Consider the following 26,609-nt stretch of genomic DNA (forward strand, 5'->3'; position numbering starts at 1 on the left):
CCATGGGGCAGACTTGGTTTTAACTCTAATGAATCTGGTTGAGCATGTTGGTTGAGAATGGTGAGGAAGTTAGAGTTAAAGTAATTGATGGCTTCTTCTAAAGGGAGGTGTTTTAATGGAGACCAATTGCAGGCTCTTAGTTCTAGTTCAAATGGCTCAGGGTGAAAGTTCTTTTTGGATCTGATATTTTTGACAGATATTGGATTGGGAGTATGGGTTTTGTGCCTGATAATATAGGTAAGTAAGTGGTCACTTATATCATCAGGGAGGGTTCCTGAATTGTAAATTTGATTGTGATGGTTAATGAGAATCCAGTCTAATATTCTTCCTTTCTGGTTAGCTTTATTGATCCTGGTGGGGGATGTAATAGTTTGAGAAAACCCATATAGGTTAATGTGGGTTGTAGGGAGGCTGCTACAATAGCAGTTCCAGTCAATGTTTATGTCTCCTAGGATTATGGTTTCTTGAGGCAAGTGCTGGGATAGCCAGCAAAAAGTATTTTCCATGGTGGCAATGTTATTACCAGGAGGAAGATACATGCAGATGATATAGATGGATTTGGCATTGTTAATATGAAGTTTGGAGATGAGGATTTCAGCATTGGAATCGAGAGGTATTTTACAGTTGTGTGTGGTTAATTGTAAGCCTGATTTAAATAGAATAGCTACCCCTCCTCCTTTCTTGGCTACTCGGTCGAGTCTTAGTATGTTATATCCAGGTGGGATGATTTCATTATCTTTGGAAGCAGGTTTTAACCATGTTTCTGTTAGGCAGAGGATATCAAAGGAATATAATTCTACTAGAGCTTGGAGTTGAGAAATTTTATTGTTTATGCTACGTATATTGAGATGGGCTACTTGTAGGGAGTTAGATGTTTTAGTAAGAGTATTGTTAGAGTAATGATTTTGGTTAAGGAGAGTACTAGGAGATGTTGTACGGCCTGGGTTAGGGTGGATATCTCCAGCTTTTATTGAGAGTATTAATCTTATATAGCTTGGGTTAGGGAATTTGTTGTATAGAAGTAGATTTTTCCTGAGATTAAGTGTGTTATATTTAATATGTAGTATTCTATGATACTTTGCAAGTAGATAGTTGGGTGAAGATGTTATATTAGCATGGTTCAAGAAAAGTGGAAGGGAAAGAGGATTGGTTTCCTTATTAGGATAGTGATGGTCTAGATGTACTGGGTATTCATAGGAAGTGAGTAAGTAGGCAGTGGTTAGAGGAAGAAGTAGCAGTAGTGTGAATAAAAGTAGGATACAAAAAGGTGTGGGATGTTTAAACATTGTGGAGGTTTACTATTGGATGAATATAGGTATAATTTAGAAGTATAAGGGTGAGGATGGAGAAAGTGAGAAGGTTGTGGTAAGAGAGGAAAGTGTTAAGAGAGGTAGTTATAAGAGAATGTGAGAAAGTTGGTTGAGTGTTCTGATTGTATTTGGGAAAAGGAAGAGGTGTGGCCAGGAGATGCTAGAAGTTAATGGAAGAGGAAGAGGTGTGGTTAAGTAAGTATAAGAGTAGGACCCATGGGGGTGGGTGGGAATTGGGGGTAGGGAGGGGAGCGGAGTGAGCCCACAGGGCAAACGGAGCGGGTTGAGACAGCTATAGATGGAGTTATAAAAAATAATCAGCACAACTGTCTCCAGAAGGAAGTTTATAAGACAGGAGTGGGAAAAGGGTCATTAGAGTTAAATCTAGAAGAGGTAGGTGTAGACAGTAGAAGTAGAGGGTAAAGTAAGAATGACTATTAGTAGTTAAGGAATAGCAGGAGAAAAATAATGTAAGTATCAGACCTATAACCATTCTTTCACTACTACCTAAAATCATGGAAAGATGCATACGCAAACAAATCATGCACTTTCTTATTCAAAACGGAAAGCTCACGGACTCTCAGCACAGCTTTAGGCCATTCCACAGTACCACCACGTCTCTTCTATCTTTCTCTGTCATCAATCTTCACCGTAACAACAACAAATTACCTTCAGCACTCTTCCTAGAGCTCTCAAAAGCTTTTAATATGGTCAGCCTTCAGCTACTGCTCAATACCCTACAAAATATCGGTTTAGACCAACATGAAATACAATGGTTTCACTCCTAACTAAACGGTAGACAACAGGCTGTCTTAAGGCAGAGCAAGCTATCATCCCAACTTCCTCTAACCCTAGGTGTCCCACAAGGGTCCATACTAGGTCCCCTTCTTTTCTCTATCTTTACCAATGATCTGCACACCACCATCCCAGGAGCCACCTGCATCCAATATGCAGATGACTCAATGCTAATATGCTCCACCTCCTCTCCTACACAACTTCTAACCCTCACCCAGTCCACTTTCAGCACGGTAGAAACATGGCTAGCTAATCACTGCCTGCTTCTAAATCCTAACAAAACCAAGTTACTACTTTTCTCCCTTAACCATAGAATTTCTCCTCCTTTCTTCAACATCAAATCTAGCAATGACATCATTATTTCCCCTGATGACCATATAAAGCTTCTAGGCATAATAATAGACAACAACCTTAAATTTGATAAACATGTAAATCGCACTATTAAGTATGTCAGCAAAAAACTTGGCTCCCTGTACAGAGCCAAACCTTTCCTCACTCCCCCAGCTAGGATAGCTATTGCGAGATCACACCTCCTTTCTACCCTTATGTATGCCTCCCCTGTACTCACCAACCTATCCAAAACCGATATCAACAAATTATCAGAATGTTACAATCATATAACCAGATTCACTACTGGCATGGCTTATAGGACCCACCATTGCCAGAACCTCAAAGCACTGGGATGGCTAGATTATCCTACCCTTCTACAGTTCAACCAGCTTATAGTAGCGCATAAAATACTCCATCAACCTGATAACACCCCTGCCCTCAAAAATATTCTCACCCCTCATAGTGCCCCCAGGCTATTATGCTCAGCTGATAAACTAATGATACTGACCCAAAAATCCAACAACTCTGTAGGCGATGCTATATTTGCCAACTCAACTGGTAAAATCTGGAATCTACTCCCTACTATCATTACCAAGGAAACCTCACTACCCTTATTTAAAAGAGAACTCAAAAAATACCTCATAGCTCATTGGCTGTGCTCTTGTTCTAAACCTGACTAACAACTTCACTAATACACGTCTTACTACCCAACTTGCTGTCTAGCCAAGTATCTATGCCTCAGAGCATTTGAATGTCTAAGCATTGTGACTTATGAGATCTGATTGTATTCTATTGTTCACATTTTCTGATACATCTCTGCCAATCAGATGTAAGTCTGCACATTGTGTATATTGATATTTGCCTGTATTCTTTGTCTATATTTTTCTAAACATTGTCTGCCTGAGTTTATCACTCAGTGATTTATGTACTATCTCTTTTTTGGTATGTGGAGGTTTTCTCCCTGGGCCTCCGCTGAAAATGGACATATATCCAGTTGGACTATCCCAGTCAACAAATGTAAAATAAATAAATAAAATAAACCTTTACTTTCCTCTTACAAATAAAATGTAATGAATATTAACCATAATAATAAAGCAATGGTTTAGTTTATTAATCTGATTGAGTATTTTGATACTGTTTTGTTGCATTCTAGCAAGGCTCACTTCTAAATTTCAGAGAAAGATCCAGTCATGCTACACCCATCAGACATAATGCAAAAAGGGAGCTTTGTAGGTGTGAAGGCCTATTTGGTTAACACATTATCCATTACCTGGTTGATGCATTGAAGTTTGCTCTCTTTCTAGTTATTGGAAGTTGTTCTTACCCTAGACTAGAATTGTTCTTGTGTGATTCAATATGCATGATGTGAGATTATCACTGGTGTAAAGAACTAGAGAGCAGGATAAATATGGAAGTCTAAATAACGCAGAAATCTCATTTAAATGCAGTATATACCTGCTTATTAAACAGAGGCTTCTGATTCTGATTGATCCTGTATGTTAGAGATAAAGGTATTTCCGAAGAGAAAGACTATGAAGACACTTTGAATACAACTAGAAATGGCTTTCTATAAGCCATAGAGGCAGTGTAATAGTTATTACTGGGATATTTGTACAATAAATGATCTTGTGATGCAGATATGACCTCTTCACTTTATAGGCATCATAAAAAAGCTGTGCATTTGAGGCATGGCTCTAAACAGATTCATAATTCTCTTTAGCTGTTGTGCTCGATGTGCAAATTCCTGAGAAGCCTTTATAGACATCATAAAAAGCTTTGCATTTGAGGCTTGGCCCTAAACAGATTTATAATTCTCTTTACCTGTTGTGTCCGATGTGCAAATTCCTGTGAAGCCTTTATAGACATCATAAAAAGCAGTGCATTTGAGGATTGGCACTAAATAGATTCATAATTCTCTTTAGCTGTTGTGTCCGATGTGCAAATTCCTGAGAAGCCTTTTCTCAGTCCTAAAGAAATACTAGCTGCAGCTATTACGACAGGTGAAATGGAAGTGACACTGAAGATTTGAAATATTAAAACAGCTTTATAAGTATGCATGTATTTATGTTTTTATTATTTTAATGTTCAGTAGTTCAGCATACTATACAGTCTTTTTCAGACTGCCTAAAAGTAACCAGTCCTCCATACCATGTGAAATGTTTATTAAAATTTTAACCAAAAAATGGCTATAAACAAGAGACAGAAAGTACAGAATACAAAATGCAAAATGATTAGCCTGAAAAAAATATAAAATAACTACAGAAAAAAAGACACAAATATAATAGGTCTCAAATGGCTCATAGTTCAAAGTAGCATGCACTCCTTTTCTATTATTAAAAATTAAGTAACTACTTTAATAGGTGACAGTGCTATCTGCAGTCATCAAAAAGACAGGCATGAACTAGCTCATCTGTTCAAACAGCCGACTTCTCCTCAACACTCTGTCTGTCTGTCTGTGTCTTTTGGCTTTTCCCGGTTAGGGGTCACCACAGCGGAACTTAATGATTGGTAATTGATTTTTACGTACCGAGTTACCAGCTCTGACGCACAACCTTCAACGAAGGTACGCCCATTCACGCATGTCTCCATGCAGAAGACGCTCTAGCTGAGAATCGAACCGGACAGCATCTTACTGTGAGGTGACAATGCTACCGCAGCACCACAAAAACGTGAGACCCACTACTAAATAGCATGAATGACATGTCATTGAACTATATAGTGAGAATACATGAGCAATCCTAGGGATTATTTTCTACTGTTACCTCTGACTTAACCCCCTGAGATCAAACCTGCTATTTTTAAAAGTATCCCACATTCTCTTACATAAACAGAATGGCTAGATTAAGCAATGTGCTGGTGAGTTGTTGTGTTTAGGTTCAGACACAAACACAAAATGCCATACTTTCTTTCTGAGATAGTCCTTAAATTGATAATACACATTACTGCTGAGTCATCTCAGATTACATCATTCTTGTCACCTCTACTTAAGTTCCCATGCTAACAGAACTCAAAATGTAACATTTCTTTATGATCTGCAGCTGTCAGGAAGTCACAGCAATAAAAGCACTTTACATGTAAAACCTAGTATTTATCTCTGTCTTAGGACAAAAGAAAGAATTTCCAGCTGCAGAGATCCTGTCTCCGAGCTTGAGATCACACACAGTTGTAAAATTCTTTACTTATCAGCTTTCTTCCAGCAGGCTGCACTGTGGTTACATTTTTGAAGTTCAGCACATAAAGTTTTCTTACATTTGTCAAACACGCCTGTGGATCATATTAATATTTACAATGACATAGAATTATTTACAAAATTCTATCTAGCTGGGCTGGCAGCCCCTCAGTTTATCACAGGTAGAATAAGTAGAGACCACCCACTGAACCAAATACTACACAAGTGTCACATGTCTACTACAGGCTTGTTACAGCACCGTAATCTTATTGGTTGGGGATCTCCTTGACTGTACTGAGGCTAATCTGGCATTTGATAAATATTTGGTTATGAGTACTAACTCCTCTCATTTACTGTGTCACCTTCAACCATGACATGTATAGTCCATAGTTAATTGCTAAGCTAGCCTTCTCTACTCTGTCCCACTAGTGTAGCCTACACTTCAGTCTCCACACTCTCTTCGTCCAGACCAATGTCAAATATCATTTCTTTGTTTACACTTTAAGGCAGCATCCCACATGGCATAGAGCAATCATAACCTTCCACCAATAAAGAAAAACCCATATTGTTATCCACCTAAGCACATACTTCCCTTTACTGCTTCATCAAATTATCACTTTGATTTATAACCCTTCCAAAGACGATGCCCATGATTTGGCAACTGTCATGTACAGCGTCCACATTAAGCTCTGTAAAACAAAATAGAAGACATCCCTTCTCAGCATTAATAAGGAATTAATTACATTAATCCAAATAAAAAATACTATAGAATTCAATCTTTATCTTTACTTCTGAAAGAGACAGACCAAACATGAGAAATGTAAGGAAAAGTACAGATGCAATTCAAAAAAACAGTGTCTTCTCTACTAATCAACAAGCATGCTCTCAAAATTCTGATTCTCTTCACAACAACACTACTTAGTGATTGGTAGAACACCAAAATAAAGACAATGCAAAAGACTGACTTTGTGTGTAGAGGCGATCAGTGTAGATTTTTGTAAAATATAGCTATTGCCTCTCCAATTTAAATTTGACTGACATTGTGTGTAGAGGGGCTCAATGTAGATTTTGGTAAAAAATAGCTACTGCCTCCCCAATTTAAATCTGAGTATGGTTTCTGGTGGCAGAATTATAATAAAATGAAAAAAAAAATGTATATTCACCTTGTTGGTTTATACTTTGGTTCTGATGATTTTTGAATGCCAAAGAAAGAAACAAATCCATTAAATCTTCTGCGACTATGACAGGAGGACTATGAGGCATAGGCGATACTGTGCATCACATAGTCAATATGGAACAGCTGACAGTTGAGTCTTGGGACTCTAATGAGACTAGAGAGAAAGTGCAAAATTCTCATTTCAGCAAATAATATTTGAAAAACAAAAAAGTAAAAAAAATTGTCTAGCAATACTGAGTGATAAAAGATATAGCAGAAACAGAGTATGTATGGTCTTAGCATTTGGATCACTTAGAATAAGTGGATGAATAGATTCAGGATTTCTTTTCTATAAAGGCTGCAGTAGAAGCAAGATTGAATTGAATAGAAGGAAATAAGATTTTGGATATACAGACAGACAGAAGAATGTAATAAACAGAGAAGGTGGTGAAAAGTGAACACACTGATTTCATGATAGTGATGAAGTCAAGCTGAATTGATAGTCCCCCTGCCATTATTGATAGAGAAAGAGCACAAAGGGTATTCTTCCCACAATAACTCCAATCACATTTGTCTAGACTTGTCATGATTGTGGGCTGGTCAGATTAGACTCCTATAGATTACTGCATTATGGTCTCTAGGTAATGTGGTCATTATTGTGGTCATTCTTTTCAGTAATCAACTACTGTAGGCAAAGCAGACAGAGAATTACACTACTCTATCCTGTGCAGCAAAAAGTATATCTGCCTTGGAGTCCATTTATGTTAATGCCACCAAGGAAGCAAAGATAAAACATAAAAGTGGTCCTGTGAGAAAAGAATGTCTGGAGATAAAGAATTGCATATGCTTTACTGAATTCAGCATTAGCATATTTTCTGGTATTAGACAGTTGTAAACCTTGTTTAATTTTGTTGTTTACTGTGAAGATTCATACGAGTTCTATCTACTTGATTGGGTTATTCTTGTTTATTTGAACACCCTAAATCGTCTGAAGGCAAGTCTTTGAGATTTACAGACAATTTTGAAATAATATGTTTATTAGCCTATTGCTGTGGGAGAGGAGTTTTGCAAAAGATATGATGCCAGTGTCATGCAAAGCACCTTTTCTATCACGTAATCTATCAGCAAAGCTTATTTTGAAATGGTGAAAGTTTATCCTACCCCTTTTAAAGATGCGGGCTTTTTCACTTGGAGTGTTTTGTACTTGGGAATGTATATAGTTAATTTTGTCATATTTATGGCTTTATGTTAGTGTTAATTTATTATATATCTTATTAATTCATTTTAAAGTTTAGGGAGATTAAAAAAGCTCACACTGTTTATGAATCTATGCATACCTTTCATTTAAAGAATGGAAAGTTAAAGAAAAAGGTCAGATTAACATTCATTTGTGAGGTTCAGGGTATCTCAGAACATATCTTGGATAAGATGGGAAGAAATAAATCTTACACTGAGGTCAATGACATACTGATGTGAGGTGTATGTTACAATACATTAAATGTTAGTATTCTTTTTATTCTAGAAAAAATATTACAGTTTTCACATATGTTAAAAGGTGAAAGCCAGCCTTCCTTTTTTTCTGCAGGAAACCTATATGGTGAATGAAAAATATCAGAAGCTTTTAAAGCTAGAGTATAGTCAAGATATTTTTACACAAAGCTGGGGGCAAGGTGAAGGAAGTGACTGTTTAGTTAAGAGATAAACATGCTTTGCGATGCTGGATATGAAAAAGATAGGGAAGGTAGATTTGTAATGAGTAAGTAATCATTATAAGGTCAGTGTTTAGCATTATTAAATGTGTATCTCCCTCACCCCCGGGAACAAAATGTAAGGAGCTAACCCATGTCATAAGGTAATAGAGACTTTTCAAGAAAGAGTTAATATTGTGCAGTGGGGGGCAGAAGACCGTTTTCATAATGGAAGATGTGCTGGGAGGTCTCAGGAGGTATAGAGTTTAAATACTGTGAATATTTTTCAATAGTATATAACAATGATGAGCATGGAGAATGTACTAATGAAGATGAAACTCCTCTAAAATGACTACTCCTCATACAAACTTAACACTGCATCTAATTTAGACAGAATATTAGTATTGCCAGAAGATAGTTATCTGATAAATGACCTTGAAGCAAATTCAAAGGTGCCTTCTCACTACTCCCATTTGTGCTTAATCTCAATCTCTGCATCAAGAATGTGTTGACTCACCAGTAAAACAGGTATTTTTTTTTATTTAGATGTCCTGATTTTGTTGCTTTTAAAATATAGATAGATCATCGGGAGTAGTTTGGGATTCCTTTTAGTTAGTGCACTCACTGCCGGACACTTTTCAAGCAGGAGACATATAGTTTCTAAGAAGCTTTAAAATTGACAGAATAAAAGCTACAAACGTGAATTTCAATCAGATGGAACAGAAGTGCAAACGTCTACAAGCTAAAGCAATATTAGGAGATAAACAGGTTGAAGGGCAAATCACAGAAATGAAACAGTATTGTAAAATGTGTCAGTTTTAAGGTAGATAATGAAAAAGTGGTGCTGCTGCAAATCAGTGCTTCTGAAACTCCCTAGCAGCTTTGAATATGTGGCGCTCAGATTAAATGAACAACAATAAGGCAGAACAGTACATACGATTAGGGGACTGGTATCAATACAAATGATTATGGATACTGTTGGCATGTTAGGAGGAGTGTTCAAAAAACCTAAGGGTAAATCATTTAGTAGGGCTTGAATTTAAATGGAGTTGAACATGGCATAGAACATTTTGTGGACAAACATGGCTTGCCAAGTATAATCAGTTTTCATACCATTTATTGCTGGAAGAATTATCTCCAATGAAACTAGGCAGACTATTAAGGATATGGATAAGGTGCAAACACTTGTGAACTGGATGAAGTCCCATTATAGATATATCTTGTGAATGAGGAAAATTTACAGTAAATTTTATGATACTGGTACATAGTCATTTGCACAGTGGGGTGCCGCCTCTCTGATAACAACATGATGTGATAATTACAATGACAAACCGGATAAAGATGTTAACCTGGTATGGTCCTATAGACTCATTACAACATACTCTTTCCTGATGATCTTCCTAATAGACTTATGCTCAATATCGTGACAAAGCAGGGTCTGTACCTGGACATAATACTTCCTAGAAAAAGAAGTTATGTACCTACCATAACGTTCCATGTTAGTTGTCTTCATCTCGCCTTCGTTCTTGCTGGTTGGGTTCGGAGCCGATCCTCGGCGCCGACTCGGCCATCTTCTATAGCTTGAGAGCTGTTTACTGGCTCGAGGCTACCCCTTATCCCAAGATGCCTAGTGCTAGCTACCCAGATCTCGTTTGGAATAGCTAACACCAGACATAGCTATAGAAAGAACCCCTCCAAACAAAGGGTTAAGCACACCTGTCCTACTGTCTAAGTCAGTAGAGGAAACAAACCAGAGAACAATCAGCCAGTGAAACCTGAACTTCTCTCAGTCCAAAAGGACAGTGGGATGGAGGGGGGAGGACGCAAGAAGGAAGGCGAGATGAAGACAACTAACATGGAACATTATGGTAGGTACATAACTTCTTTATGTTAAGTTGTCAATCTCGCCTTCATTCTTGCTGGTTGGGACAGCATCTCTAGCACCTACAATCCTGGGTGGCTCATTGGAACAGACTCCTCAGAACAGTGGAACCAAGGTTAGCTCTACTCCTGGAGACCAAATTCAACTTGTAATGAGAAATAAAAGTATGGGGATTTGCCCACGTAGCAGTGGCACAGATAGAGTCCATGGGCAACCTAGACTGGAAGGCTACAGAGGTGGCTAAGGCCCTGGTAGAATGACCTTTCGGTTTGACTGGCAAATCTTTGTTCCTTAGTTGATAGATAAAGGTAATGATGTGAGACAACCACCTGGATAAGGTCACTTTGGAAACTGGGAGACCTTGTTTGCCCCGAGCATAGGAAAGGAAGAGTTGGTCCGACTTCCTAATTTCCTTCGTCCTATGCAGGTAGAAACGCAATTGTCTATGGACATCCAGTTGATGTAACTTGTATTCTGCCTTGTTGGTATGGTTAGGAAAAAACACAGGTAGGTCTATAGACTGGTTCAAATTATTTTCTGAGCAGACTTTCGGAAGGAAAGAGGGATTAGTCCTCAGAGCAAGCCTGTCCTTATGGAATACTAAGTATGGAGGACGGACGCATAGAGCCTGAAGTTCAGAGACACATCTGGCTGAAGTAACAGCTACCAGAAAGAGAGTTTTCCAAGATAGAAACTTCATGGAGCAGGACGCTGCTGTTTCAAAAGGGGGCATAATCAAAGAGGTTAGTACCAAATTAAGGTCCCAAGGAGGAGGGGGATCTCTCACTGGGGGTCTAAGAAGAGTCGCCCCTCTTAAAAAGGCTTTGCATAGCTTATGAGACTTAATGTTTGCATTGGAACAACCAACATGAAAATTTGAAATGGCCGCTAATTGAACCCTGATTGTAGCAGAGGCGGACCCTGAATGAAAGAGTGGGAAGATCTATGACTACGGTCACTTTGTAAAAGGGGGGACTGAGGAGCCGAGTGTATGGACTCCAACGAAGGGGACCTCGGTCTCTTGTGTGTCCTTGTCGGCTCCGAGGGTACTGGTGGAGCCGACGAGGAGGCAGTCTCCTCGGTTCCAGACGGAACCGAAGAAGTAGACAAGTCTTGGGCCAAGGATGGCTCCGAGCTGGGAGCCGACGATTTGGCTGGTTTAGGTGACATCACCGGCTGAGCCTTAGCTGGTGAACCATGAGGCTTAAGAAGGCCCCTCAACATAAGTTTATTTCTGCGCTCCTGCAGAACTCTTGGGCTGAATGCATGGCATACAGTACAAGAGTCCTGCAGGTGTACTGCACCTAAGCAGTAGACGCAAGAAGTGTGCCCATCTGTCAGAGACATTTTCTGACAGCATGAGTCACACTTCTTGAATCCTGAAACCTTGGCATCTTTTGACATAATGTACAAAAAACACAAAACCTCTCTAAACTATAAAATACTGCTAAAGTGACTATCTTTGTAAAAGTCTAAACTAAGAAGACTAGCACTAACAGTACACAAACAACAATAAAATACTAACAAGAAATATATCTATTTTTTTTTTTTTATAAGTAGGAACCTCTAACTTAAACGGTAACCTACGAATAGGGGGAAGATGTGGGGGAGGGGTGGGGAGAGCTCTCTAATTTAAATGAGTTCTAAGGGAAATGGAAACTACAACACTTGAAACTAATTAAACTAAAAGTACTATATACCGCTAACAAATAACAGAAGAAAAAGGTAGTATTATCAGAGAAGAAAGCCAATAAAACGAAGTTATACGAGCCTGAGCCAGTATCCAGGAACCTCACAGCTGAAGCGGCAAATGAGATCTGGGTAGCTAGCACTAGGCATCTTGGGATAAGGGGTAGCCTCGAGCCACTAAACAGCTCTCAAGCTATAGAAGATGGCCAGTTGGAGCCGAGGATCGGCTCCGAACCCAACCAGCAAGAACGAAGGCGAGATTGACAACTTATCTTAATTTACACTAGTAAAGCATTAGAAAGCATATCTAAAAAGGGTCATGAGATACAAAGTTTTGATACAGAAAGGCATTTAATTGCATTAATTGCGTTTATCATTTTAAATCATTAAAGGTGATGTATTTACTTCTGAATTTATTTATACAATGTTCATTAGCTCAATTTGAACTAGCATCCTGTTTACCCCTGTCCTTTGCTATGACTAGGAAGATGAAGCTGGAACATTGTACACTATCATTACTTCTGTTGCCAATACATATTTTTTTTTCTAGAGAGACTTGGGTAGACTTCATTGCAAAATTAAATCATAGGACAACATTATCTGAAACTCTTGCAGGTGGCAGATTATCATTTTTTTTAACTTGAACCATGGATTAACTTGGCTATATCATTGGAAGAGTTAATAGATTTTGGAAAATTGTTAAAATATAAGTTCAATAAATTAAAACAAATTGAATTTAAATCAATTACAGCCCTATTATCAAGCTTAGGTGAAAAGTTCTCATTCCGGGGGGGACCTAAAACATTCAATGAAAAGGGTCTATACTTGACATTTGAAGATTTAACCAGGAATGATAAAACATCTGATCAAAAATGAAAGCATATATGTTTGGATTTTCCCAGGGAATGTTGATGTTGAATTAATTTGTTTTGCCACTCATTATTCATGCAGTCAATGAAGTTTCAAACTTCATAGGATGTCTATATTATTCACTTGGGCATGCAGTAACTCTAGAATTGCCTGGAAGCTATTACCTTTGTCTGCCGGAGTAGAAGGTTCATGAGTACCTGACTTAGAACTGTATAGGAGAGTGATTATTCTAAAACTGCCATACAACCTAAAAGCAGGATTACAACAAATATGGAAAAAGCTACAATTAAAAGAATACAAGAGTATAAAAGATCTGTATGAAAGAGTCAGATTAATGCCAAACAACACCAATAGGAATCTGACAGTATTTGGTAGGATACTAGTGGAAAATTCCCACCAGATTATTAGAGTAACATATAAAATTAATTGGATATGGGAACTGTTACCCATAGTATAATTTCATCATTAGACACCTAGAATATGTATACCCATTTAGATGGCTGCAGCCTTGTTATGACTTAGAGCAACTATGTTGTCATTAATCTTTTCTTACATTTTATACATTTCCTAAACAATTATGGCCTTATTTGGAAGTGTATACAATGGTAAAATTGCCTTAAGGCTGAGGCGCACATTATTTGATATTCCAAACTGCTATATCAGTGACTATTCTTATACGATGAGGTGGACTCTAGAGGTGAGGAAGTGGGAAAGATCCACTGATTAGAGGTATTGCAACAAAGGCATTAAATACGTTGTAGACAGATAGAAACAAATAAATATGGAAGAATTTTGGAAACATGATTTACAGACTAAAAGAGTTAGAGAGATTTGCATCATGATAATGCTTGCCCACAAGTATACTACAGAGTAAAGGAAATTTTGAATCCTTAGCTGGAAATATATCTCTCAATATTTCTATACTCCTACAGATTTGCAGATCATGCAGAGCTCAAGCACAGACACCAATAAAAGTGGGCGAAAAAAGCCCACTGCAGTATGGACCTTGGTTAAAACAAACATAAATTGCTAACCATATTCCAGAAGCTATACCTAGCACAAAAAAATATCCACCAGTAATACCAACCAGCTCCCATACCTTCCTACCACACAAAGCTGGTACCATCACACAACCAGTAACAACACTCACATTGAGTGCATCATACTCACCTTGGTATTATATTCTTGCACCCTCTCACTCTCAGACAATCACAGACAGTCGAGCAGTCCAGATCAAGGGCCTGTGAGTACGCTTTCTACAGTACCTTGTTTGAATGATTGGTTCAAGGAGCCATTTTTACTTGGAACTGCTATTGTTTCTCCTGATATACCAACAGGCCCTTCTGGGGAGACAAGGAACATTATTATCAACAATTTAAAGTTGCTTGACCACAAGTTGTTTAAATTCAAGAAACTCCAATTGGAAGTTTAGTAGTTGAGGAAATGTGTAAATAGACAATAGGTCCCTAAGCGGTTAAGGCAGTGGTGGTACCCCACTGGACTTGTTTCCAACTCAACTTTTCACATTGAATTATTGCACATTTTTGACTGACATGGTTACAAATTTTTAGAACTGTTGATTAAGGACTATAATTCACAGACTGATGTCCTTACAACTGAACTTATTCATGTGGATGTTGATATCCAGGCGGACAAGGATTTTGCATGCTATAAATACGAATTTACATGTATTTTCTCCAGTATTGACAGTACTTTGCTCAAAATTAAAGAGACTAAATTAAGGAAGTTGAACAGGGACAAGCATGATTACAAACACGGGTTGGCGTACCCCCCCACACCCAATGAATGGATACAGTAATCCTTTAGCCAGTAATGGGAACGGGATTGCTGGGACCAATTCTGTGGATGTTTCATCTCTAGGATCAGAACCATCTGGTCAATTGAATCATATGGATTCTGAGGGAGTAAGCGTTAGGAGAAGTGACAGGATTTCTAACCAATGGAATCCTGTCACTTCTATCAGCACTTCTACTGATGCTGTTATTCATCCTTCTTTGTCGCCGGATTTTCAGGAAGCTGGTGGCATGAACTCAGGGGGTCAGCAGGGCAACTCACAGCAAGGACATTTGAAAGAAGTGGAAGCAGCAGAACAGGCAGAGGAGGTAGTGGACACTCACTATGGGTCCATTGTTATTTGTCCAACATTAGCAAAAGACTACAGTGCAAGTTTTATTCAATAGCACTAAAGACTTTAAAATATTTAATTATTCATGCTTTACACCATCAACTATGTTGGTCGAGATTCATGCTATAGGGTGTACCTTCGTGCCCACTGCACAGAGTGATTTGGCCAAAACCTTGGTTCATTTGAAATGTTTTTCCAGGAAGCTGAATTTAAATGTTTTGTTTGGTAATTCTAGTAATTTATCCAATGATTTTAGAATTGTCAGCATTCTCAACCCCCATTGCATACCTCTATTTTGTTGTTTGAAAAATTGTATGAGAACGATATCAGGCATTTGCTTAATAATAGGTCCATTTATGGCAATTACATCCACAATTTATCTCCAATTGAAAGGGATGTGTTATTTAATTTGAGGTTTGCAGGTATCCATATATTAAAACCGGAAAAAGGTGGAGAGCTTATTTTCATGGACAATGAGGGTTATAGTAGGAGGATGTGTTCACTTTTGGCAGGTAGGGCCTATGAATGAGTGTCCAGAAATGAGATTAATAGGGCTTATCAGAGTATAAGAGGTTTCATTAATGACCTCTTTAATGATGGGTCTGTGGACATTGATTTGTACCATTATTTGGATATTACTAACCCCGTGGTGCACATTATTTATTTTCGGGCTGCCAAAAATACATAAAGATCTAAATAACCCCCAATTTCGCCTGATTGTGGATGGTAGACAATCAGTTACTTTTGGGTATGCTAAATTTATTGTCATCAAATTGAAGTACGTACTTTCAACTGAACCTCATATTTGTAAAGATTCTTGGGCCTTTTTGAAAGCCATCAATGATTTGCCTTACAGCAGTAAGTATAACTTCCTCACAATTGATGTTTGAGATTTATACACTGTAATCCCTCAAGACATCGGGCGTAATTAGGTAAAGGATTATTTGTTGGAGAAAGAAGTGGATGGTCCCACTATTGAGTTGATTGATTATTTGTTGGACTTGGTGCTCAGTAACAACTATTTTATTTTTAATAAAGATTTTTATTTACAAAAAACTGGCATTGCCATGGGCTCTCCCTGTGGTGCCACATTTGCTAATATTGTGATGGCATACTGGGAGAAAAATTTTCTATTCAGGGATGTAACCTTCCAACATAGGATGGTCTGGTACACCCGTTATTTGGATGCTATTTTTATCATTTGGAAAGTTGACAAGCCCAAGGCATCAGCCTTTGTTGACCATATCACGACATTTACCTATTTTCTGGAGTTCACTTGGGATTTCCAAAATTATAAAAAAGCTTACTTGGACGTTGAACTTATTAATGATAGATGTAATGGGAGATTTCTTTCTAAGATTTTTAGGAAATCTATCTACTCCAATGCCTCCCTACACTACACCAGTTCCCACCCCTTTTATCAGAAAAGGGCAGTTATCAAGGGTAAACTTGTTAGGGCAGCAAGAATGGTGTTCCTTGATTCTGAGTTCCAGGTTGAGTGTAACCTTTTGAAGGATATGTTCATCAAGAAGGTTTACCCAAAGGGACTTGCTAACCAGTTGATTAGAGAGGTGTATACGAAAAGTAATGATGGGTTCTGTAGACCACTTCGGTTTTGGGCCCAAGGTGGACATCAACAACATGTAGGTGAGACATTACCAAATTTTTCTGGTTGTATTGTCAGCCAACCAGGGGAGGATCCTTTGATTCCTCATGTGGGGCATACCATCCCAGTCCCTTCAGCTACTTTAGCTGATGTTTCAGTGACTGTGAGGTCCCCACAATCACAGGTGGTGTTGGTATTAACCTTGGGTTTATTACTACTTTTTCATTGGATGCACCCCTAATTAGAGCCATTTTAATTAAGAAGTGGTGCTTCTTACATGAGTATATGACCATTAGAGATAGAGTGGGGGATGAGCCCAAGGTGTTTTTTAGGAAGGGCTGGAATTTCAAAGCAATAGAGGAAGGCTGTATGTCCCTCCACCATTACCCTCATCCTGGTATGATTAAATGTGGATTTTGCCATTTTTGTAAACATATTAAAACTGCTAATACGTTCATGGTACGTAACCAATGTTATTATGTCAAAGAAAGGTTTAATTGTGATTCAAAGGGGGTTGTTTACTTGGGTACTTGCCAAAATTGTGTAGCATTTTACATCGGTAGGACAGAGAAACCCCTGAAAAATAGGATCTATGAACATGTGTATAGTATTGGGAAATTGAATTTAAATAATGCCCTGGCTAGGCATGTGAAAATTAACCCTACTCATGAATTTTTGTTTATGGCTATAGATTAGGTTGGCTTGGAAGATGGAGGGGGGGTGCATTATCCTTGAGACTTGATGAGAAAGAATTAGCCTGGCAGCTTAGACATAACGCACATGCCCCCCCCCCCCCCAGGACTCAATGTTAGTCTATCCATTAAATGTATTCTCAAGCTGAAATCTTTGGCTAGGTAATATGGGGCCCCCATTTAATCGTGTATATTGTTCATTATATTGTATTGTACTGGTTGAATGTATGTATGTTTGTATAGATGGACTTTGATACATACATATATACCATTTTGTGCACATATCTATAAATGTGTGATTATATATTCATGTGTATTCATATACATATATATATATGTGTGTATATATATATATATATATATATATATATATATATATATATATATATGTATATATATAGATATATATATATATATATATATATATATATATATATATATATATATATATATATATATACATATATATGTGTGTGTATATATATATATATATATATATATATATATATATATATATATATATACACATTTACATTATTTAATACACATATATATTTTTTTCTAGGCTGGCTTTTTACAAATGTTTCATATCCAATGGTGCTTTGGTAATGTATTTTGTGTTTTTTTGCATATTATGTTTTCATATATAAATGTTTTTAACTTTTTATACAAATTTAGGTATTTAGCTTTAAATGTGGGTGGAATGTAGACTCATATTTGATGATGTCATTGATGGTTGCCTATTTAAGTGATTTGTTCTTTTAACTTGTTTGTCTGAAGAAGTTTGCTAAATTAAGTAAATGAAAGTGCTAACTTTACCTTATTTGTGGCTTGGAGTTGTTTGTTTTCTTCATTTGGGGATTTGCAGTTCAGTTTGTGTTTGTTTTTGTGCTTTGTAGGTTTAATATGGAGAATGAACCTACTATTGGGTCGCAAGTGCAATTTCCCAGCGTGAGCCTTACTGCTTCTTCTGGCTCTGATGCTATTGGGAATTTGACTGCATTGATACAGATTTTAACTCAACGTGTTGATGGCTTATATAGCCAAATCAGTGGAAGTTCTTTGCAACCTTCAGAGGCTATGGTTTCCTCCCACCCTTCTGGATCGCAGGATCGAGGGGCTCTTCCCATTGCCTCTGCTTCTTCCACCAAACTGGGCAATCCTGGTGTAAGGGCATAATCGGATTTTTCTCATCCTTTTAATGGTTCCTGTCAGCTGAGCAGTCCACATCAAGGGCCTATGAGTACACTTTCTACGGTACCTTGTTTGAATGATTGGTTCAAGGAGCCGGTTTTACTTGGAACTGCTATTGTTTCTCCTGATATACCAACAGGCCCTTCTGGGGAGACTAGAAACATTATTGTCGACAATTTAAAGTTGTTTGACCACAAGTTGTTTAAATTCAAGAAACTCCAATTGGAAGTTCAGTATTTGAGGGAATGTGTAAATAGGCAATAGGTCCCTAAGCGGTTAAGGCAGTGGTGGTACCCCGCTGGACTTGTTTCCAGCTCAACTTTTCACATTGAATTATTGCACCTTTTTGACTGACAGGGTTACAATTTTTTAGAACTGTTGATTAAGGACTATAATTCACAGACTGATGTCCTTACAACTGAACTTATTCATCTGGATGCTGATATCCAGGCGGACAATGATTTTGCATACTATAGATACGAATTTACATGTATTTTCTCCAGTATTGACAGTAGTTTGCTCAAAATTAGAGAGACTAAATTAAGGAAGTTGAACAGGGACAAGCATGATTACGAACACGGGTTGACGTACCCCCCACCCCTATGAATGGATACAATAACCCTTTAGCCAGTAATGGGAATGGGATTGCTGGGACCAATTCTGCGGATGTTTCATCTCTAGGATCAGGAACATCTGGTCAACTGAATCATATGGTTTCTGAGGGAGTAAGTGTTAGGAGAAGTGAGAGGATTTCTAACCAACGGAATCATGTCACTTCTATCAGCACTTCTACTGATGCTGTTATTCATCCTTCTTTGGCGACGGATTTTCAGGAAGCTGGTGGCATGAACTCAGGGGATCAGCAGGGCAACTCACAGCAAGGACATCTGTAAGAAGTGGAAGCAGCAGAACAGGCAGAGGAGGTAGTGGATACTCACTATGGGTCCATTGTTATTTGTCCAACATTAGCACATGAGACTACAGTGCAAGTTTTATTCAATAGCACTAAAGGCTTTAAAATATTTAATTATTCATGCTTTATACCATCATCTATGTTGGCCGAGATTCATGCTATAGGGTGTACCTTCAAGCCCACTGCACGGAGTGATTTGGCCAAAACCTTAGCTCATTTGAAATGTTTTACCAGGAAGCTGAATTTAAATGTTTTGTTTGGTAATTCTAGTAATTTATCCAATGATTTTAGAATTAACAGCATTATCAACCCCCCATTGCATACCTCTATTTTGTTGTTTGAGAAATTGTGTAAGAACGATATCAGGCATTTGCTTAATAATAGGTCCATTTATGGTAATTACATCCACAATTTATCTCCAGTTGAAAGGGATGTGTTATTTAATTTGAGGTTTGCAGGTGTCCATATATTAAAATCGGAAAAAGGTGGGGAGCTTATTTTCATGGACAATGAGAGTTATTTATTGGAGGATGTGTTCACTTTTGGCTGGTAGGGCCTATGAATGAGTGTCCAGAAATGAGATTAATGGGGCTTATCAGCGTATAAGAGGTTTCATTAATGACCTCTTTATTGATGGGTCTGTGGACATTGATTTGTACCATTATTTGTATATTACTAATCCCGTGGTGCACATTATTTATTTTCGGGCTGCCAAAAATACATAAAGATCTAAATAACCCCCCAATTACACCCAATTGTGGATGGTAGACAATCAATTACTTTTGGGTGTGCTAAATTTATTGTCACCAAATTGAAGTATGTACTTTCAGCTGAGCCTCATATTTGTAAAGATTCCTGGGCCTTTTTGAAAGCCATCAATGATTTACCTTACAGCAGTGAGTATAACTTCCTCACAATTTATGTTCAAGATTTATACACTGTAATCCTTCAAGACATTGGGCGTAATTGGGTCAGGGATTATTTGCTGGAGAAACAAGTGGATGGTCCCACTGTTGAGTTGATTGATTACTTGGTGCACAGTAACAACTATATTATTTTTAATAAAGAATTTTATTTACAAAAAACTGGCATTGCCATAGGCTCCCCTGTGGTGCCACTTTTGCTAATACTGTGATGGCATACTGGGAGAAAAATTTTCTATTCAGGGGTGTAACCTTCCAACATAGGGTGGTCTGGTACACTTGTTATTTGGATGCTATTTTTATCATTTGGAAAGGTGACAAGCCCATGGCATCAGCCTTTGTTGAACATATCACAACATTTACCAATTTTCTGGAGTTCACTTGGGATTTCCAAAATGATAAAATAGCTTACTTAGAAGTTGAATTTATTCATGATAGATCTAATGGGAGATGTCTTTCTAAGATTTTTAGGAACTCTACCTATTCCAATGCCTTCTTACACTACATCCGTTCCCACCCCTTTTATCAGAAAAGGGCGGTTGTCAAGAGTCAACTTGTTAGTGCAGCCAGAATGGTGTCCCTTGATTCTGAGTTCCAGGTTGAATGTAACCTTTTGAAGGATATGTTCATCAGGAGGGGTTACCCAAAGGGAATTGTTAACCAGTTGATTAGAGAAGTGTATACGAAAAGGAATGATGGGTTCTTTAGACCACTTTGGTTTGGGGCCCAGGGTGGACATCAACGACATGTAGGTGAGACATTACCAAATTTTTCTGGTTGTATTGTCAGCCAACCAGGGAAGGATCCTTTGATTCCTCATGAGGGACATACCATCCCGGTCCCTTCAGCTACTTTAGCTGATGTTTCAGTGAATGTGAGGTCCCCACGATCACAGGTGGGTGTCGGTATTAACCTTGGGTTTATTACTACTTTTTCATTGGATGCACCCCTAATTAGATCCATTTTAATTAAGAATTGGTGCTTCTTACATGAGGATATGACCATTAGAGATAGAGTGGGAGATGAGCCCAAGGTGTTTTTTAGGAAGGGCTGGAATTTGAAAGCAGTAGTGGAAGGCTGTATGTCCCTCCACCATTCCCCTCATCCTGGTATGTTTAAATTTGGATGTTGCCATTTTTGTAAACATATTAAAACTGCTGATACCTTCATGGTACGTAACCAATGTTATTCTGTCAAAGAAAGGTTTAATTGTGATTCAAAGGGGGTTGTTTACTTGGGTACTTGCCAAAATTGTGTAGCATTTTATATCGGTAGGACAGAGAAACCCCTGAAAAATAGGATCTATGAACATGTGTATAGTATTGGGAAATTGAATTTAAATAATGCCCTGGCTAGGCATGTGAAAATTAACCCTACTCATGAATTTATGTTTATGGCTATAGATTAGGTTGGCTTGGATGATGGGGGGGACCATTATCTTGAGACTTGATGAGGAAGAATTAGCCTGGCAGCTTAGACTTAATGCACATGCCCTCCCCCGGGACTCAATGATAGTCTATCCATTAAATGTATTCTCAAGCTGAAATCTTTTGGCTAGCTAATATGGGGCCCTGTTTAATCGTGTATATTGTTCATTATATTGTATTGTATGATACATACATATATATCATTTTGTGCAAATGTTGTTGATGTGTCTTTTGGCTTTTCCCGGTTAGGGGTCGCCACAGCAGAACTCTGATCCACTAATGATTGGCAGTAGATTTTTATGTGCCGAGTTGCTGGCCCTGACACACAACCTTCTATGAAGGTATGCCCATTCACGCATGTCTCCACACAGAAAATGCTCTAGATGAGAATCGAACAGGACAACGTCTAACTGTGAGGCGACAATGCTAGCGCGGCACCACCACTGCAGTACACATATGTATAAATGTGTGATTATATATTTATTTTTATTTATATATATATATATATATATATATATATATATATATATATATATATATATGTGTGCGTGTGTACATATACATATATATATATATATATATATATATATATATATATATATATATGTTTACATATACACACACATTATTTAATATACATATATATATATTTTTTCCTATGTTGGTTTTTTACAAATCTTTCATATACGATGGTGCTTTGGCAATGTATTTTGTGTTTTTTTGCATATTGTCCCCTGGATTTTCTAATCTTCCGTGAAAGACTAGATTAGTCTTACATGGAAGCGCCAGTGTAAGAGTATGATGTCAGTGGGCAATGCATATTAATGAGGGCATGCTGCCTCAACTCTAAAGCTTACACGGATCGTGGACAAGTTTAGGGGGCATGTCGGACTGCCGAGCAGTCCAAAAATTCACAACCCTGCAATGAAGAAATGCCGTAACTTCCAGTTACATAAGCGAGTCCGCTCACATGTGTACAATGTAACACTACACTCCCTGATATGTTAAACAACTTACAAAATAAAAGATAAAAAGAATTTTTTTTCTTCTCCTGATATAGCTGCCCATAGTTGCATAGGTTTGGGAGGGTTTGCCCATTGCTTAGCTACAGTTAGCAGCTTAGACACCAGAAGAGGATAATAAGAAAAATATATGCAAATTAAGCAACATAGCGATAGCGTAGTGGTTACAGCCTTGTCACAAAGAGGAGGCATTCCTGGTTCAAGTCCGCCTACTGCAAGTTCCATTTTCTGTGGGAAATCTGTGTATAAAAATACTTCCTGACATTTTTTATGTATAAGTTTTGTAAAATGCATTGAAATGTTAAATGTAGTAGTGAACAAATTTTATAGATATAATATATATATATATATATATATATATATATATATATATATATATAAAGGTCAAATGTTTATGCATTCTGAGAAATGAGTATCCTTTTTTAAGCAATATAAAGCACTGCTAAGTACATTTTACCAGAATTGAACATATTTAAATACAATTGCGTGTAGCTTCGAACCGTGCTAAGCAGCGCAACGTCTTTGCATGTAGCTGCACACCACGCTAACCAGCGCAACATCAGGCAACGTTGCGCAATGTCGAACAACATTGAGCAACGTTTAGCAATGCTGGGCAAAGTTGGGCAAAGTTGGGCAAAGTTGAGGAAAGTTGGTTAAACACACTCACACCTGCTTTACTGTTCCTTAACCAGTCAGGTTTGCCCAGCAGGAAAATAAAAAGCAGTGACAGGGCTCAAACTCAGGATACTGTGCACTATAGTCACAATACTGTACCACTAAGCCATGACAGCATTTCACAAACATGCACTTTCAACAGACAAATATCTATCAAAGGAATTTTAAACATTGCCAACATCAGCTAAGCAGGCGTACCCACAGCTGAGCTTTTCCAAAACTGGCCAATCACAAATAAGTGCGGAAAATTAGGCATATTTAAGCTCCACAGGCAGGAATACTTGCTATAACTGGTTGTAGCTTTCTTCTGCAGTCAGCATGGCTGGGGTTGGTGAAGGCACTCGATTTAGAGTGCAACGTTGGGGCATCCAGGAGTCCAAAATTATCATTTGGCTCCTCATCCACAAACATGAGGAAAGACTCCTGCAGGGCCAGTACCAGGGTATCCAATATAAAACGGAGGCCTGGAACAGTCTTGCCCATGATCTCACCAGTGCCACTGGTGTTTCTTGGACTGGTGAGCAGGTCAGGCACCATTATTCTGACCTGAAGTGGCGTAGGAGGGATGAACTGAACCAGTGGATCCAGGAATCCTGTATGATGCCTAATGCCCCAGTTCTGAGTAAGTAGCCATTGTATTAAGTAGTTAAGAATTGCTATGCTTGTCTATACTATGGATAGGTATGTCTCAATATCACTGCATTTACTTCACAGCTGCAGGTGACCGGGCTATGAACCTGCAAGTCCATGAAGATAGGCTGCAAAGGCTGCGTCATGAGGTGGGTTAGTAATTATTCTGCATGTACTGTTATATAAAATAAATGAGAAAGCCTTCAAAAAGTCTTTTAACCCAATAAATAAAGGTGTAATAATCCTTTAATAAATATATGATTCATGGAGTGCATCTGTGTCATTTTCTTTGATATGCTGTTGTACTGTTGCATTCTACAAATAGTAGTGTTGTATTAAGCAGTGTCAACCCACACTTAGGTAGGCCCATATAATGTGGACGAAGGGAGTGCCAGTAGCCTGTATGCGTATACAGCCCTCAACTGTTGGTTCGTGGCCAGCATGTACAGGTTAATCTGGCACATGAGTAGCTTGGTATTGTGTTCCCCAGAAATGTCAGTGTGCTGCCAGAAATGTAGGGAGCTGTTAACATATAACTGATACTTTCACCTGAACATATCTAGATAATTATATGAAAGTAGAGCTGTCAGTGTACCATCTTAGCAGTAGTGTGTGTGAGCAACTCTCAAAATAAGTTGCAGTAACATCTGCATCTTGGACAGTTTGTATGTAAGATACAGCTCATGTATATAATGATCTAGCAAAATCCAATTGCACAATATAAGGACATTGGGTGGTGTAATAATACATGTAAGGGACATATAACTGCAGTTAATAGGAATGTAGTGAAAACTAGAAGGATATATAAGTTGTTAATTGAGCTATCTTTTTCCACCCTACTATATGTGCATAAAAAATGCAATTCCACACCTCATTCGGTATGTCTAATCTCAAAACATTTGTTGGGACATATGTCCTATTGGTTTGTAAATATTTGCATTTATTTTTATGCATGTGCCCTGTTCAAATACCACAATATTGGTGGCCTGTTGCCATCAATTAAACCTGCATGCTATTGTAATGTCCACTATTGTCCTATATATGCATGTGTCATGCTTGCTTTCCAACTGTTGAAAATCTGGTGTGTTGGGTTAATGGGAATACTTCTGCATTCTGTTATAACTAATTGGCAATGCTGTTGACTATTACTAACCCACAGCTTTATTAAACTCTCCAAAACATAGTTCGTATGAGAAGGCCGGTACCAGTGGACCCACCTGTCCCACCTCAGCTGGCCAGTGCACCTGGCACCAGCAGATCCGGTGCCCAGCCTGGGACCTCCTCCTCCATTGGCCCTGTGACACCTTCAGGTGGAAGCGCTGCAGGGGATGGGGCTCAGCCCCCCCCAATGCAAGCGTGGGCAGAGAGGCACCTATCACTTTTCATAGGGTCTGGGCTGTGGTATATAGAGAGATTAAACATTCTGTTGCAGAACCTCTATGCCAGCTTGAGGCCTGAGTGGCGCAACTCACGGGTCAGCCTGCCACTCCTACACAGCCCCCAGCACAGCCACCTTCTGGACCATGAAGGTGCAGTGGTGACTGCTCATGGGTGGGGGACCTCAGTCCCACTGTTTCCATCTGGGGGCTCATGGGCTTGCGATTTCTAAACATCCCTCCCCGTCAAAGGTGTTCACCCACCACATGTGTCATATACTGCCCTTGTATGCATCTTGTTTGTCTTGTCTGTTTACCTCCCCAACCTACCTCCCCAAATATACCTACTTCCTTTACCCCACATTCCACTCTCACCTGAAAAAAAGGGCAATCTGCTCCCAAAAAAAAATACGCCCCATACATAGCTGCCCATTTTGCACACATGTCCACTGGACACATGAAATTTTATTTAATTGGCATTACAACATACTCTGTTGTCCTCACCCCTCTCTCAGGGGTTGAAGGGTTCATATCTACCTACAAATTTACTGCATATGCACAGCTGTTGCTGTTGAAGAAATGGGCAGCTATGGATCTTTCCTACACCCGTCCTGCGCATTCTGAGCTATTTTCCACAGTGTCTTTCCCTCTTTGTGCCCCTTTTTCACCGCTTTCCTATCTCCCCATTTTTCTTTTCTTTCAAAGAAATTAGCGGCATAGTGTCTTTCCATATTTGTGCCCCTTTTTCATCAATTTCCTATCTCCCCATTTTTCTTTTCTTTCAAAGAAATTAGCACGGGGGTGAGCGGGAGTAAACACTATTAAGCAGTAGTTAGCGGGTTTGCACGAGTTTGTTCTTGGCTAAGCAATGCGCAGCATTGCACAAACCCACGCAAACCTGATTACAACTCCTTAAAAGTGCCTTAGTCACTCGTATATGAGGGCCCTTGTTATGCTCAGGAATAAAATAAAACACCTCTGTAAGTCTCTAACCCCGGACCTTGCACACACTACACAACATGAAGTTCCACTAAGCCACGGTAGATATACATGAAGTCGGTGCTTAAATAATTATATCATGCATCAGAATGAGTGATTGTAAAGGAAAATTACCAC

This window comes from Protopterus annectens, chromosome 2.part2 (assembly GCF_019279795.1).
Source record: "Protopterus annectens isolate FY-2018-M chromosome 2.part2, PAN1.0, whole genome shotgun sequence".
In the NCBI taxonomy this organism is placed as follows: Eukaryota; Metazoa; Chordata; order Ceratodontiformes; family Protopteridae; genus Protopterus; species Protopterus annectens.